The following is an 18,371-nucleotide window of genomic DNA, read 5'->3' on the forward strand; positions in this document are numbered from 1 at the left end:
GCAAAACTGACCCGTGCTTCTTAAGATGAAAGTGATGGCAGGAGGATTGCTATTTTGACCTAATGGGAACTGCAAAGGGAATAATGAGGTTACCTGACCCCACACTAGTTTGTAAATGACTGCTTTCTTAGAAAACAATTCCATTTTCAGCATCTGTCTACCAACTGCCTTCTCCACTAACACACACACACACACACACACACACACACACACAAACACACAGGAAAAAATGAGGGAGGTGACTGTATCTCCCTTCCTTTATAAATCCCCAAATTCTCAGTTTCCTCCTCAAGTGCTGTTTCAGTGAGTTTAGAGCAAGTTAATTCAGAATTATCGTGTAATATTCAACCAGGGGCTTTGCCTTTCCCTTTAATGATCCTTGGGCAAGCTTCCTTTTAGGCATGTTTAATGTAGGCATTTGTCTTATCTTTGCTGCTTTATGCAGATTTTAAAAAGACATTTGGGTATGGAAACTTGAGCCCCTCTCGTATCTCTTTAGGGACCCACTCAGGGAGAGATAAAAATTGTTCGTGCATCACAAATGCCAGCCAAGGCAGATTTTAACCATGCAGCTCTGTCAAAAATCCCTCCTACTTTTGCAAAGTAAATAGCTTTCTGTCTTGCCTGTCTCCATTTGATCAATGTCTTTATGATAACACAATAGCAGTATGAAAACAGTAAAAGGAAATACAAAAATGATTAACACAAAGGAGAACTCTGCAAACTGCAATGAGGCTGAAAGTGCTGGGATTGGGGAACAAGGTAATGGGGCGGGGGTGGGATGTGAGAAAGGAAACCAAATGGATGTACTCCATGTATGCTTCGATTGACTTTATTGATTCCTCACCCTCTCATCACTTCTACCTCCAAAACAGTCAGCCAACTCAAGACTTAATTATTTTCTTTCTGAGAGAGAGAGAGAGAGAGAGAGAGAGAGAGAGAGAGAGAGAGAGAGAGAGAATCTGTTCATAAGGGAAGCAGGCATTGCTGCTCATTTTTTAAAAGCACTTAAGGGTCATTAGTCTAACACTGCAGCAAATGCATTATTCATTTTGCCTTAGCCCAATTTCTCGGCTAAGAATTTTGCAAGAAAACGATACACAGTTCAGTAGAGAGGTGATTGATCAAGCCAGAAGGAACAGAATTTGGGCATCCTGATAAAATTTTTTTCTCAGTCTTCTCAGTTAGCATAAATCAATTTTATTTATGTAGTAACACTTGAATACTAACTACCCAATGCCATCCGTCAGGACAAAATTGATGACTATACCTTTAGGTTAATATTACTTGAACATTTCATTCTGAATAATTTATACACATTTCTGTCTGAGTGTCAATTCGCGATTGTTTATTTGGTTTCAGCAAGTGTAGCTGAAGCACGGCTTTTATTAAGAAAAGATTTTCATCTCTGTTTATTTTGTGAATTAAAGAGGGCCGCCTGTTTGGGGACCTTAATATTATTCCATAGGAATGGAAACATGGAACTGTTTTGTGCCTTATTTTGGGTTGCTGATGTCTTATATTTTAAGAGCCTTTTGCTAAATGATTTGCAGTTTTCAGTGGAGAAAACAGCTAGAATTATATATAACCAGATAAAAAGCTGGCAAAGTCGAGGTGAGCAGATATTTAATAATAACACTTACATGTTGTTTGTGAAGAGGGTGTGAGCACATTGCATTAACAGCCTCAATTGCTATTTTCACTCTTCGGCAAATAATCTAATCTCTCCACCAAGACTAGTGCTAACACTACCCTCTCCTTTTGGGTGACTTTAAATGTGTATGTTATTATTCATCTTATAAAGGACGTGATATATTTTGTAATCACTCCATTTGCTGCTGCTTCTTCAGTTTTATGGTAATCACCTTCCTACTGGGCAGATAATGTGAAAACATGTGTATGTTCAGACTCTGTGACTGAAGTGAATGGCTGTTTACAAAATGTTAGTAAATTTTGTACAATACCAAAGATGAAAGGCTTCTTCAGCTCAACTGAGAATCTTGATCTATGTCAACCTAATTGCATGTTTTTACCTAATTGTGTGTTTTCACTTAGATCCCCCATTTAATCTGGAAGATTCTACCTAGGAGATATATACATTCTCTCATTTTTTCTCCACAACATGACCCCCCCTTCCTCTTGCACACACATTCTTTTACTTTGAGAAAGTTTCTCTCAAGCAGTTGTCAGAGCTCAGTCTCATGAGAATGTCTGACAGCTCAAGGGAGGAAGCAACACCTGACACAAGGTGCTGCCTCAGGCATTAGAGGAAAAGGATCAAAATACAGCATTCATTCCAAATAAATCACTCTGCTGTTTGATTTGTAAAAATAATTACTCCCATGCTTAGACCCTCATTAGCAGAAACCAGCAGAGCTGCTGAATTTTATAGATGCACGCACACACACACAGACACACACACACACACACACACACACACACGGTTGGAAATGGATCATGGCTGCCATTAAAAATAACGCCTTCTGATTTGCCTCAGATGTAATTATGACATTCAAAGAATGAAAATAAAACCTACCCATAAAAGATACATGTATATAGGTGTTGATTTAAAAGCAGCCTATGGCTTTGCTTCAACAAGTCACATGCAGCTTTATCTATTAAATGCTTTGAATCATCTAGTCAACAGATATGTATTGAATTCCAATTATTTGGAAGACACTGTTCTAGAAATCACACAGTTGCCAAGCTAAGTCTGAATCCCCAAGTGACCTTATAATTTAAAAGAGGTTGAGAATACAAGTATTACAACAAATATTGATATTATATATGATACATAATGTATGTAAATAAATAAAACAAAGCCAAATTTTGCAAAAACAGCATAAAATTACTTTTGACTTACTAAAGCGTGATAGATTGTATAAGAAGGATTTATTTTGGTTTTACTATATTCATTATGCATAATGCTATGAGTTGATTAAAGTTTATATGACAAGATTTTAATTAAAAATTTTTAAGTACTTTGTATACATTATATTGTTACACAAGGATTAGCAGTTACTAGAGTTACATGCACTTATTGGTCAAGGAAAGGAAGATATTGAGCATAATTGGGGCTCAGATGGAAGAACAGGCTTTTAATGCATTGTGTCTGTAGATCACAGCCAATACACTTAAACACACTGGAGTTATATATTGTTAAAAAGTTGAGTCTCGTTACATTGTAATAAGTTCCAGATTATATAATTATAACATATGTAATCTAAATCTTAATATTCTAATGACATGTCTGTGCATATCTATTTACTCTCAATATTAGGAATATTGCTTCTTGACATTAATTTGCATGTAGCTATCTTGTTAAATATAACATGCCTAAAAAATCATGCAGTTGTTATAAAATAATGGAAATACAATTAAACATTAATTTCTTGCATAATTTAACTCAATTAAGAGACTGTCTATATATGTTGGGGCAACAACTAGAACTATTGGCCATTTCCATTACTATTTCTCAATTAAATGCTTATTTTAAATATTCAGATTTCTATGATACTGATGTACATGACTTCTGAAATAACCTTAATTTAAGATTTTTTTCTTGATCTTAAGCTTTAATTTGGGACATATTTTTAAAATCTACCCAGATGGGCAAAATGATTTGTTGGATATTTTTTTAGAGGTGACTTAAAAAACAAGAAAATGCTAAGACTAGGACAAGTAAATTCCAGGATTCTGGTTCCCGGATAAAACTCCTCTAAACATCCTAGTTGTTTTTACTGAACTATTGTGTATTGAGTTTCTCAGGATTAAAATCTATTGTCAATATGCCATTAATGTTTTCAGATAAATTTCAGTATTGCGTAGAGAGATTGGTTTATTTAGTCTGATGAGTGTCAAGACAAACTAGTGACCCAAGCAGCTCCTTCTGACCCTTTTCCATGATGCCTTTGATGGAGTGTTCTGGGGTGCGTGTGTTACTGGGCTGTTTGACCATTGTGTGTTTGGGCAGTCCAAGCAGTGCTAAGATCAAGAACATTGATCTTAAAATTTGCCTTAAAAATCCAAGGACCTCTGAAACTTCTTGGGGTTATGTTCACAAAACCCTTCAGAGCATATGTCACCATCTCCATTTTATGGGGCAGGAAACTAAAGCTCAGAAGCCATGTACCTAATAAGTAATGAACCTTGAACTAGAACCATAGCCCACTAAATGACAGCTTTTGTCTGTCCACTAAAGAGAGTTGCATCTTTGTTGAGAAATTAATCCAAGTTTTTCAAATCAGAGCCTAATTAAGCGATTATCCCTATTCTGATCTACTATTAGACTGAATACCTGAGAATGATTCCTTGGAGAAAAATAAATGTGTTTAAAAGGAAATTTTATATGTAAATTATAATCTAATAAACACTAATTGGCCTAATTCATTGAAATAGTCACCTAGTCATAGAATGTTACAACTATAAGAGATCCGAAATATAATCAAACTCACCATTTTCTCTCTTTGAGTGGTTTCCACAACCATCTTAACATAAAACTGTGAGAAGTCATGTTTGTTTGCTTTTCCCTTATTGGCCTTTGCCCATGCAAATTTATGAAAGAAAAATATTGCCAATTAAAATTTTCAAATAAGGAAAAGAAATAGAAAAAAATCTGTCTTATCATGCTGATCTGAGATAGTTATATTGTTAAAATGTGAAATTTGTCAAGCAGAAAGTAACCAATCTGAGATTCTTTGTAAACTCTTATTACCACAGACTGGGTGACTTATAAACAACAGAAGTTTATTTCTCACCGTGGTAGAGAAGTCTGATCTCAATGTGCTGGCCAGTTTGGTGTCTAAGAAGGACTCACTTCCTCATAGCCCATCTTTCTACTTTAACCTCATGTGCAGTAGGAGTGAGGGGGTTCTCCTGGATCTTGTTAATAATGACACTAATTTCATTCATCAGTGCTCTGCTCACAGCCTACTCTCCTCCCATAGGCCTCACCTAATATACCATCACCTTAGTGTTTATGACTTCGACAAATGAATTGAGGGCACAAAACTTCAGACTACAGTGGTAAAGTATAATGAGGAATGCTGCTCACCTGGTGTACCCACTCTTGAGTATGAAAATCTGCCATACACTTCTTTTGATACACTTGAGTGTGAGAGCTATCTTTAACAATACCTTTAATATCTGTTTTTTTAAGACAGTAAACAAGGAGTAAACTGTTTTTAGTTCACCTAACAGAAAACTCAAATGTTCATAGTTATTAATGAACTAATATGGCTATGTTTATATAATGATATGAACAGATACATATGTTTAAAGTTATTTTATATACCTCTCCTCAGTCAGTTTTACATTAATTTAGTGTTCAATTAACAAACATTTATTGAGCACCTACCAGGCAATAGAGATACAGATGTGAAAAAGATATTTTTCTGCATTTATTAAAACTATATTGTGGAAAATTCTTAGAAAAATCATCACAACTATATAAAAATGAGACAAATGGAAACACATCAGACAATAATATGTGATAACTTTTCTTTCTTTCTTTTTTTTTTTTTTTTTGGTACCAGAGATGCTAACCACTAAGCCACATCCCAAGCCCTTTTTATTTTTTTATTTTTGAGAGAAGATCTCACTAAATTGCTTAGAACCAGTTCCTGAGCTGCTGGGATTACAGGTGTGTGCCACCATACCCTGTTATGGGATAATTTTTTAAAGTAAAATATCTATTAATAAGTTGCCCTCCATAAAAGATAATGTAGTTTTGCATTGATAAAAATCTTGAAACACCTGGGAAAATCCCTGTATAAAGTCCCCTTGTTTAGAAAATCTTAATTGATCTCTAGGCATAGAAGTCTCTACAATCTAAATAGGGAGGAAAATTATCAGCTTGTAGTCAATATAGCAAAAGAAAGTTATCAGTGGATGTTAGTATGAATTCATAGTCTCTGCACCCAAAGAATAGAAAGAAGCAGTCTTCTTACTCCTTTCCTTCAATGCCTTATTGTCTTCTTAGCTTAACTAGAAGTTATGAGGAAATTTTTCCTTTATGATGGTTTTGAAGTAAAATGCTTTGTAGAAAACATTTGATGAGTTAGATAAGATGTAAGTTATACAAGTATCCTCTTATCATAAGAATTTTGAAAATGAAGTTCACCTTCATGTTTCTCCTCATCAACCTACACTTTCAATTGCTGCTTCTTTTCAGAAATTTACTTTTAACATTATTTTAATGATGAAATTTCTTTCCAAGTATTAAAATATTATAAAATTAAAAAGTTAAAAATAATTTATGAAATTATAAAATATTATTAAAATATTGTATTTAATCTTCATTGGCATATTTTTATTGGATTTCTAATTCTTTGACAATTCAGATGATGTTACTGAACATAGAAGAAACATATAAATATCTTTGTGTATACATTCTAATACATATTTTTCTGTAGATGTTGTCAAAAGAATTCCTGGAAAAATTTCTAATTGTTGTACAATAGACTTTTATCCGAAATGGCAGTGGTCTTTTGTTCAATGGTGGTGTGGACCTGCCTATTGTTTTGAATTCTCATTACCACTTGATGAAAATACCAATAAATTGGGGTCATTACCTCATTATTTTAATTTGCATTTCAGTGATTACTAGTATGATTGAAAAGCATTTTATAGGTTTGCCTTATTTGTATTTCTTCTTTTTTTCTTTTTTCAAATACCTTTATTTGTATTTATTTATTTATTTTTATGTGGCACTGAGGATTTTTTTAAATTTGTTTTAATTAGTTACACATGACAGTACAATGATCTTGACATATCATACATTTGAATCAGATGGGATATAATTTCTCATTTTTCTGAGTGTACAGGTTGCAGAATCACCTTGGTCATGCAGTCACGTATATACCCACAGCAATAATAATGTCTATTTTATTCTGCTGTTCTTCCATTTCCCCCATCCACTCCCCTCCCTGTATTTCTTCTTTAAAGAACACTTTGAATTCTTTGACCATATTTTTCTTTCTTCTTCTTCTTCTTTTTTTTTTTTTTTTGTCTTTAAGTGATACTTTGGGAATTCTGTAAATACTTTATTAAGTAATCCACTGTCCATTAAACATGCTGACATTATTTCTCTTTCAATCTCTCATTTGCCTTTTAAGTTTCTGGTATTTTTTGTTTGTAAAGAAATCTTAATTTTTCATCAATTAATATCTCTCATACTTAGGGTTTTCTGACTTTATTTAGGAACTCTAATTAATCTCAGGATATAACAAAATATCCTAGATATACTTATATTTTTATTTTTATCATGCTTTGTTTTTCCATTCATCAAAATTTTTATATGTGTTAGCTGAAGATCTATGTTATTATTCATTTGTCACAAATCATTTGCCCAAAATTTTATTGTGTCTCCACTGATTTGAAATGCCTCATTTATCATAAAACTATTTCCATGTACAAAGTTGTCTTCTGCGCTGTTCATTCTGTTTATGATCTACATATTTATTCATGTACCAAGGTTGTAGTTATTATTATTATCACCTTAAAGTCCATGTTGATAGTTATTTTTTAAAATCATAATGGTACTAATTGTGTGTATTTCCTCTAATATAAGAACTTATCAATTTATCAGCATATATTACAAAAACAGTTGGAATTTTTCTTATCATTAACTTAAATACATAGAGCTTTGTGGAAATGAATGCTTAAAAGAATAAATAATTTAATTAGAATTCCTTTAAGGTAAAGCATTATAATTGTCCTTACATATGTTATATTCGTCTTCTTAGATATTGAGTGAGGTATTATTTCTGCAACTTCTGTGAATAGGCTCTTTCTTTTACAAGATTTTAAAATTGAATTTTTTTTAATTGCTTTTATTTTTTAAATACACGACAGCAGAATGCATCACAATTCTTATTACACATATAGAACACAATTTTTCATATCTCTGTTTGTATATAAAATATGCTCACACCAATTCATGTCTTCATACATGTAAAGATTCTTTTTCCTTTTTTTTGATAGAATGCTAGAATTCAATTTATATTAAGAAAAATCTAGATTACAGAGGTAACTTTCATCCTCTTAAATCAATAACTTATCATTATTTTTTTTGTTGGTCGTTCAAAACATTACATAGTTCTTGATATATCATATTTCACAGTTTGATTCAAGTGGGTTATGAACTCCCATTTTTACCCCGTATACAGATTGCTGAATCACATCATTTACACTTCCATTGATCTACACATTGCCATTCTAGTGTCTGTTGTATTCTGCTGCCTTTCCTATCCTCTACTATCCCCCCTCCCCTCCACTCCCCTCCCCTCTTCTCTCTCTACCCCCTCTACTGTAAATCATTTCTTCCACTTGTATTATTCTTCCCTTACCCCTCACTTCCTCTTGTATGTAATTTTGTATAACCCTGAGGATCACCTTCCATTTCCATACAATTTCCCTTCTCTCTCCCTTTCCCTCCCACCTCTCATCCCTGTTTAATGTTAATCTTCTTCTCATGCTCTTCGTCCCTACTCTGTCCTTAGTTACTCCCCTTATATCAAAGCAGACATTTGGCATTTCTTTTTTAGGGATTGGCTAGCTTCACTTAGCATAATCTGCTCTAATGCCATCCATTTCCCTCCAAATTCTATGATTTTGTCATTTTTTAATGCAGAGTAATACTCCATTGTGTATAAATGCCACATTTTTTTATCCATTCATTTATTGAAGGGCATCTAGGTTGGTTCCAAAATCTTGCTATCGTGAATTGTGCTGCTATGAACATCGATGTAGCAGTGTCCCTGTAGCATGCTCTTATTAGGTCTTTAGGGAGTAGACCGAGAAGGGGAATAGCTGGGTAAAATGGTGGTTCCATTCCCAGCTTTCCAAGAAATCTCCACACTGCTTTCCAAATTGGCTGCACCAATTTGCAGTCCCACCAACAATGAACAAGTGTACCCTTTTCCCCACATCCTTGCCAGCACTTGTGGTTGTTTGACTTCATAATGGCTGCCAATCTTACTGGAGTGAGATGGTATCTTAGGGTGGTTTTGATTTGCATTTCTCTGACTGCTAGCGATGTTGAGCATTTTTTCATGTACTTGTTGATTGATTGTATGTCCTCCTCTGAGAAGTGTCTGTTCAGGTCCTTGGCCCATTTGTTGATTGGGTTATTTGTTATCTTATTGTCTAATTTTTTGAGTTCTTTGTATATTCTGGATATTAGGGCTCTATCTGAAGTGTGAGGAGTAAAGATTTGTTCCCAGGATGTAGGCTCCCTATTTACCTCTCTTATTGTTTCTTTTGCTGAGAAAAAACTTTTTAGTTTGAGTAAGTCCCATTTGTTGATTCTAGTTATTAACTCTTGCGCTATGGGTGTCCTATTGAGGAATTTGGAGCCTGACCCCACAGTATGTAGATCATAGCCTACTTTTTCTTCTATCAGACGCTGTGTCTCTGATTTGATATCAAGCTCCTTGATCCATTTTGAGTTAACTTTTGTGCATGGCGAGAGAAAGGGATTCAGTTTCATTTTGATGCAAATGGATTTCCAGTTTTCCCAGCACCATTTGTTAAAGATGCTATCCTTCCTCCATTGCATGCTTTTAGCCCCTTTATCAAATATAAGATAGTTGTAGTTTTGTGGATTGGTTTCTGTGTCCTCTATTCTATACCATTGGTCCACCCGCCTGTTTTGGTACCAGTACCATGCTGTTTTTGTTACTATTGCTCTGTAGTATAGTTTGAAGTCTGGTATCGCTATACCGCCTGATTCACACTTCCTGCTTAGCATTGTTCTTGCTATTCTGGGTCTTTTATTTTTCCATATGAATTTCATGATTGCTTTATCTATTTCTACAAGAAATGCCATTGGGATTTTGATTGGCATTGCATTGAACTTATAGAGAACTTTTGGTAATATCACCATTTTGATGATGTTAGTTCCGCCTATCCATGAACAGGGTATATTTTTCCATCTTCTAAGATCTTCTATTTCTCTCTTTAGGGTTCTGTAGTTTTCATTGTATAAGTCTTTCACCTCTTTTGTTAGGTTGATTCCCAAGTATTTTTTTTTTTTTTGAGGATATTGTGAATGGAGTGGTTGTCCTCATTTCCATTTCAGAGGATTTGTCGCTGATATACAGGAATGCCTTTGATTTATGTGTGTTGATTTTATATCCTGCCACTTTGCTGAATTCATTTATTAGCTCTAATAGTTTCTTTGTAGACCCTTTTGGGTCTGCTAGGTATAGAATCATGTCATCTGCAAATAGTGATAATTTAAGTTCTTCTTTTCCTATTTTTATGCCTTTAATTTCTTTCATCTGTCTAATTGCTCTGGCCAGTGTTTCGAGGACTGTGTTGAACAGAAGTGGTGAGAGAGGGCATCCCTGTCTTGTTCCAGATTTTAGAGGGAATGCCTTCAATTTTTCTCCATTCAGAATGATGCTAGCCTGTGGCTTAGCATAGATTGCTTTTACTATGTTGAGGTATGATCCTGTTATCCCTAATTTTTCTAGAGTTTTGAACATAAAGGGATGCTGTACTTTGTCAAATGCTTTTTCTGCATCTTTCGAGATGATCATATGGTTCTTATTTTTAAGTCTATTGATGTGGTGAATAACATTTATTGATTTCCGTATATTGAACCAGCCTTGCATCCCAGGGATGAATCCTACTTGATCATGGTGTACAATTTTTTTGATATGTTTTTGAATCCGACTCGCCAGAATTTTATTGAGGATTTTTGCATCTAGGTTCATTAGAGATATTGGTCTGTAGTTTTCTTTCTTTGAAGTGTCTTTGTCTGGTTTAGGCATCAGGGTGATGTTGGCCTCATAGAATGAATTTGGAAGTTCTCCCTCTTTTTCTATTTCCTGAAATAGCTTGAAAAGTATTGGTATTAGTTCCTCTTTAAAGGTTTTATAAAACTCTGCTGTATACCCATCCGGTCCTGGGCTTTTCTTAGTTGGTAGTCTATTGATGGTTTCTTCTAGTTCCTCAATTGTTATTGGTCTGTTTAGGTTGTCTATATCCTCCTTACTCATTCTGGGCAGATCATATGACTTAAGAAATTTATCGATGCCTTCACTATCTTCTATTTTATTGGAGTATAAGGATTCAAAATAATTTCTTATTATCTTCTGTATTTCTGAAGTGTCTGTTGTGATATTGCCTTTTTCATCCCATATGCTAGTAATTTGAGTTCTCTCTTTTCTTCTCTTCATTAGCATGGCTAAGGGTCTGTCTATTTTATTTATTTTTTCAAAGAACCAACTTTTAGTTTTGTCAATTTTTTCAATTGTTTCTTTTGTTTCGATTTCATTAATTTCAGCTCTGATTTTAATTATTTCTTGCCTTCTACTTCTTTTGCTGTTGCTTTGCTCTTCTTTTTCTAGGATTTTGAGATGAAGTATGAGATCATTTATTTGTTGGTTTTTTCTTTTTTTAAGGAATGAACTCCAAGCAATGAATTTTCCTCTTAGAACTGCTTTCAATGTGTCCCATAGATTCCGATATGTTGTGTCTGAGTTTTCATTTAACTCTAAGAATTTTTTAATTTCCTCCTTGATGTCTTCTAAAACCCATTGATCATTCAGTAACCTATTGTTCATTCTCCAAGTGATGCATGATTTTTCCTTCCTTCTTTTATCGTTGATTTTCAGTTTCATTCCATTATGATCAGATAAGATGCATGGTGTTATCTCTACTCCTTTATATTGTCTAAGAGTTGCCCTGTGACATAATATATGATCTATTTTTGAGAAGGATCCATGTGCTGCTGAGAAAAAAGTGTAACTGCTTGATGTTGGGTGGTATATTCTATATATGTCAATTAAGTCTAGGTTGTTAATTGTGTTATTGAGTTCTACAGTTTCCTTATTCAACTTTTGTTTGGAAGATCTGTCCAGTGGTGAGAGAGGTGTGTTGAAGTCTCCCATAATTATTGTATGGTGGTCTATTAGACTCTTGAACTTGAGAAGAGTTTGCTTGATGAACATAGCTGCACCATTGTTTGGGGCATATATATTTATGATTGTTATGTCTTGTTGGTGTATGGTTCCTTGAGCAGTATGTAGTGTCCCTCTTTATCCATTTTGATTAACTTTGGCTTGAAATCTATTTTATTTGATATGAGTATGGACACTCCTGCTTGTTTCCGCAGTACATATGAGTGATATGATTTTTCCCAACCTTTCACCTTCAGTCTATGTATATCTTTTCCTATCAAATGTGTCTCCTGTAGGCAGCATATTGTTGGGTCTTGTTTTGTGATCCATTCAACTAGCCTGTGTCTCTTAATTGGTGAGTTTAAGCCATTAACATTTAGGGTTATTATTGAAATATGGTTTGTTTTTCCAGCCATATTTGTTTATTAATGTTACTAAACCTGATTTGTTTTCTTCTTTGATTATTTTCCCCCCTTTATTGTCCTACCTCCCACTGTTGGTTTTCATTGTTATTTTCCATTTCCTCTTCGGTTTTCTAGCTGCAAATTCTTTTAACTTTTGTTTATCGTGGAAGGTTTTAATTTCATCTTCTATCCTGAAGCTTAATTTCGCTGGATACACGATTCTTGGCTGGAACCCATTTTCTTTCAGTGTTTGAAATATGTTATTCCAGGATCTTCTAGCTTTCAGAGTCTGTGTTTCAGATCAGCTGTTATCCTGATTGGTTTACCCCTAAATGTAATCTGCTTCCTTTCTCTTGTAGCTTTTAAAATTCTCTCCTTATTCTGTATGTTGGGCATCTTCATTATAATGTGTCTAGGTGTGGATCTCTTATGATTTTGCACATTTGGCGTCCTGTAGGCTTCTAGGATTTGGGATTCTATCTCATTCTTCAAGTCTGGGAAGTTTTCTTGTATTATTTCATTGAATAGATTGTTTATTCCTTTGGTTTGGACCTCTATGCCTTCCTGTATCCCAATGACTCTTAAGTTTGGTCTCTTTATGTTATCCCATATTTCTTGGATGTTCTGCTCATGGTTTCTTAGCAGTCTTGCTGAGCTGTCTATGTTCTTTTCAAGTTGAAATACTTTGTCTTCATTGTCTGATGTTCTATCTTCTAAGTGTTCTACTCTGTTGGTAGTATTCTCAATTGAGTTTTTAAGTTGGTTTATTGCTTCCTGCATTTCTAGGATTTCTATTTGTTTGTTTTTTATTACCTCTATCTCCCTGTATAATTGATCCTTTGCTTCTTAGATTTGTTTATGTAATTCCTTGTCAAAGTGATCTTTCATTGTGTGATTTTGCTGTCTCATGTCTTCCTTGAGACTCCAGATCATCTGAAGCATGTATATCCTGAATTCTTTATCTGACATTCCATCTGTTGCAGCTATTACCTCTTCTAAAGTTGAGTTGACCTGCATTGCTTGTGGTCCTTTCTTTCCTTGTCTTTTCATACTGCTCGCATTTCTTTCTGCTTGGTAAAACTGTTGTGTTTTTGAAATTTTCCCCCTATTTATTTATATTGGTCTTGTATAGTTGAAAAATCTCCCTTGCAGAGCAGGTAGTGGCTGTGCTCCTCCTCCAATTGGGGTGATCTGTCTACTACTCTGGCGGGCCGCTAGGCCTGCTCTGCCGGTCAGTCGCAGGTCTGCCCACCCTGCGGGCACGGGTGGCGGCTCTGCTCTGGCCCCACCAATTGTGGTTACGTGACTACCACGCCCACGGGTCGTTGGGCCTGATCCGGATGCGGGCGTCGGCTCTGCTCGGCCCCTACTCCAATTGGTGTGACGTGTCTACCACGCTGGCAGGCCTCTGGGCCTGTTCCGCCAGTGGGTCGCAGGTCTGCCTACCTTGCGGGCTTGGGCGGCAGCTCTGCTCGGCCCCCACTCCAAATGGGGCTACCTGACTGCCACTCTGGCGGGTCGCTGTGCAATTTCCGGACACGGGCGGCGGCTCTGCTCCGCCTCCACTCCGACCAGTGTGACGTGTCTGTCTCGCCGGCTGGCCGCTGGGCCCGTTCTGCCTGTGGGCCGCCAGTCTGCCTACCTTGCGAGCTCGGGCGGCGGCTGTGCTCGGCCCCCACTCCAAATGGGGTGAATTGACTGCCACGCCGGTGGGTCGCTGGGCCTTTTTTGGGCACAGGCAGTGGCCCCACTCAGCCCCCACTCCAATCAGTGCGATGTGTCCACCATGCTGGCAGGCCACCGGGCCTGTCCCGCCGGTGGGTCGCAGGTCTGCCTACCTTGCAGGCTCGGGCGGCGGCTCTGCTCAGCCCCTACTCCAAATGGGGTGACTTGACTACCACGCCATCAGGTCGGTGGACCTGATCCAGGTGTGGGCGGCTGCTCTCTTCGGCCCCAGCTGCAGTTGGGGTGACGTGATACCACGCCGGCGGGTCGCTTGGCCTGTTCTGGGCGCAGGCGGCAGTTCCACTCTGCCCCTCTGGCCCCCACAGCACCCAGCAGGACCCGGACCGAGAAGCAGTTTCCGCGGGATCCCCAGCCCAGGGCCAAAGCAGCTCCGGGAGCCAGAACCCGGCCGCCCCGAGCTCGGTGCACGCTTTGCTGGGAGCGGGCTCCAAGAAGCAGACTCCGCGGGTTCCCCCAGCCCTGGGCCAAAACAGTTCCGGGAGCCAGAACCCGGCTGCTCAGAGCTCGGTGCACGGTCCGCTAGGAGCAGGCTCCAAGAAGCAGTCTCCACAGGATCCCCAGCCCTGGACCAAAGCAGCTCCGGGAACCAGAACCCGGCTGCTCAGATCTCGGAGCACGCTCTACTAGGGGCGAGCTCCAAGAAGCCGTCTCCGCGGGTTCTCTAGCCCTGAGCCTGAGCTATCTGTCTGCGAGACGCAGGCAAATAACAGCCTGAACTCACCTGTTCCGTAGTTGAATGAGCTGAGATCAGTAGAAAACAGGGATGATTAGGTCAGCTCTCCAAGACGGGGGCCGCTGGCCTCCTCCGTGGACTGACCCGTGTGGAGAACCAAACTGGACCGCCTCCCTCCTCCATCTCAAACCTAGAACTAAGCACCGAGTGCAGCCATTCCACCTCTGGCAGAAGCCCACAGAATCCGCAGCGCTGCACCTCCTCACCGCCACCTCTCCGCTTCCCAGTGCGCGCCGCAGACTCCGGCTGCGGGGCGATCAGCCGAACAAGCAGTGCGACCCTCTGTGCGGAGAAATCGCCCGCGACCGAGCCCCTGCCACCAATCCTCACGCGATGAAAATCCCTCCACTAGATTCTGGAGCACCTCAATTTTGCTGGAAATTCCCAACAAGACAGCCTTCAGCTGTTTTAACTCATCATTCTCCCACACAGTGACGCGGCACACGGGGGTGATGCACTCCCTTCTCCGCCATCTTCCCTTCCCTCAATCTAAAATTGAATTTTTTTCATATGCAGAAAAGCTATTATGTTTGTATACACATCTTGTATCAAGAAACTTAGTAGCTTTTTCTATTTCTATTATGCTTTTTTCAATTTCAATTTTTTTGAATGTTCTGAGTTTATAATTAATATCTGCAAATATTATAGTTTGTTCTCTTTCTTTTCAATATTGATATCTCTGCATTTTACCTTGTTGCACTGGTAAGCACCTGGAATAAAATGATAAAGACCAGTTTTCATAAAGGATATTTTTGTGCATATCTTGATTTTGGTGGGAAAACTTTTAGGGTTTAAAAGTTTATTATATATAAACTACTACATTATATATTATTATATATTATCTACTACAGGTTTCTGTTTATTATATATTATCTACTACAGGTTTCTGGAGAGCTATTGTTAATTTTAGAAAATGTGTTTGTTTTTTTTTCCTTAGTAGATACTTTTTGAGAGCCAAATTTTATCAATTGTATTTTTTTCACAACCTATATAGATTGTCATGGCTTTTTCCCATTTATCTATTTAATCTGGCAATGGATTAATTTCATCCAAAGCTTTTTTTTTGCTTGTATGTTTAAAATTTAGTCACTGTTACGTTTGTATACAGTTGAAGTAATGAATTTGCCTTCCAAGGATTGTTAGAGAAAATAGTTCCCATTGCCCCTGGTCACCAATAACCCCGCAATATATTTCCCATTCTCCAGAGAGAATCACTTTCAAATCACATTTATTTGAATTTGTAATTATACTTATGTTACTCTAGCCATATTATTTTATGGTTCCTACTTACTATGTTTTGATTTTTCCCCATTTATTATTTTTTTATATATCTTATTGTTCTTATTTGATTCCAATGTTCCCTTTCCCATTTTTGTTCCTTCTTCATTGGAAAATTATGGATCTTATCTCTTTTTTTTTTGGTAATTACCCTTAAATTGTAGTATATACATTTAAGTAAATTTTACAAGTGTTGCTCAATGTATTATTTTCCTCCCATCTCTCATATTTCAACTGTATTTCTTTAGCTCAAACTAGACTTACTCCTCATATACCATTGTAAGAGTCTGTACAAAAGCTGCCATACAAAGATGATCCAAAAGGCCTGTTTTAGCTGTTTCTTTGGAAAGGCCTCTTCAATGGGAGTATATAGCTGCCCTTCTCCTGTGGGTATTTTGTTGTGAAAAATCAGGAGATGAGTTGAATGAGGAAGAGATAGGAGGAAAAGGTTGATTCAAATTCAAACTTACTGAATGCAATTAGGTATCCCAGATTGGATCTAGGAATAGAAAAAAAGACATTAGTGGAAATATTGGTTAATTTCTTAACTTGACAAATATATCATGGATGAAGGGTATATAGGACACTTTCTATTATCTTTGTTACTTTTACATAAACCTTAAATTATTCCCAAATAAAAAAGATTTTACATCACTTTAGGCATTGATAATTTGTATGGAGTGGGTGGGGGTCTAGAGTTTGAATCTAGGTTCTTCCACATGCTACCACTGAGCTACATCCCCAGCCCTTAACCATAGATTTTGATAAGCAAAGAGAACTCAGGCTTAATAGAACTGAAAATGGTGTCAGTGCATAGTAGTCATTAATGCTTTGTCAGCTCTTCTGTTACCGGCCATCCCACACTGTCTCCCACCAAAAGTCTATCTGCATGGAAGAAATTATTTGTGTGTGTGTGTGTGTGCACGCGTGCTGAGCCACACACATGCACACACATGTGTGCACATATACATATACAATTGTAGAAATAATAATATCCTTAAGAGATCAATTGTAGAAATAATAATAATGGTAATAAAAATAAGGCTATGACCTACTATGTACTCAGCCTATTTATATTAGGGTCTATGATGAGAACTTTACGTAGATTACCTTATTTCATTCTCACAATGAACTTATAAATTAGGTCCTTCGCTTAAAAGGGAAGAAATAGAGTCAGAAAAATAGACCACTTTCCCAAATTCACACTCCTAGTAAGCTCTGCAGTTTAAATACAACATAGGTCTGTCTGACTTCAAAGATCATTGTTAAAAGAGCACTCAAAGGGCTAGGGTTGTAGCTCAGTGGTAGAGTGCCTGCCTAAATGTGTGAGGCACTGGGTTTGATCCTCAGCACCACATAAAAATAAACAAATAAATACATTGTGTTCATCTACAACACCCCGTTATTTTTATTTGTGATAGTAATTACATGGTCAAAACAATTTTTTAAAATAATTACATTGATACCTAATTTAATTATCTGGTTATTTGCATTCATAAAATTATGTCAGCATTTAGTCATTTATTATATTTTATTTTTCATTTATTTTATTTCAAATGTACAATGGGGGGGGGTAGTACCACCTGTTTTACAGGATGTAGTGAGAATTAAATAAGACCATGTTAATGACCTATTACAAGTCTCTTACATGGTAGGGTTTCAGCGAAGGTTAATTTCTTTTCCATGTGCCATATTACTTTTGCTTTACTGTTATATCATGAGACAATGGCATTTGGGGATCCTTTACTTATACTTTTTATATACTTCAGAAGCTAATAGTAAGCATATATTTAATAATAATAATAATAGAGAAGCTGTACAATATTTAAAGAACACTAGGCAGTATTCAAAGCTTGGTATATAGATACATAAATATAGATGTGTGTATACATACATAGATATATCTATATTCTTGTAATCCTCCCAACCATTTGCTGAAGTAGATATCATTACTATTAGCAATTTTACAGATGAGAACTCCAGGTGGAGAGAATTACATAATAAATCCAGATTCAAAGCTGATAAACTGCAAATGCAGGAACTTGAACTCAAACTAGCTGTGATGCCATGCTCATAGCCATGATTCACTTAGTTTTTAAATCAGCTTCCTTAATGATAACATTTGCAATTTATTTTAAAAGCCAATGATGTTATTACTTGTAAGACATTGTAGTGCAATGTGATAGAAAATGAAGCACAAAATGCTGTCAGAAATAAAGAGCAAATATTTCCAACCAGGTGTGAACTACTTATTTTCTGTTGAACTCAAGTTGAAGACACTGGAATTTGTCTTGTTACTTT

The sequence above is a fragment of the Spermophilus citellus genome, assembly GCF_964194105.1.
Source record: "Spermophilus citellus genome assembly, chromosome: 1".
In the NCBI taxonomy this organism is placed as follows: Eukaryota; Metazoa; Chordata; class Mammalia; order Rodentia; family Sciuridae; genus Spermophilus; species Spermophilus citellus.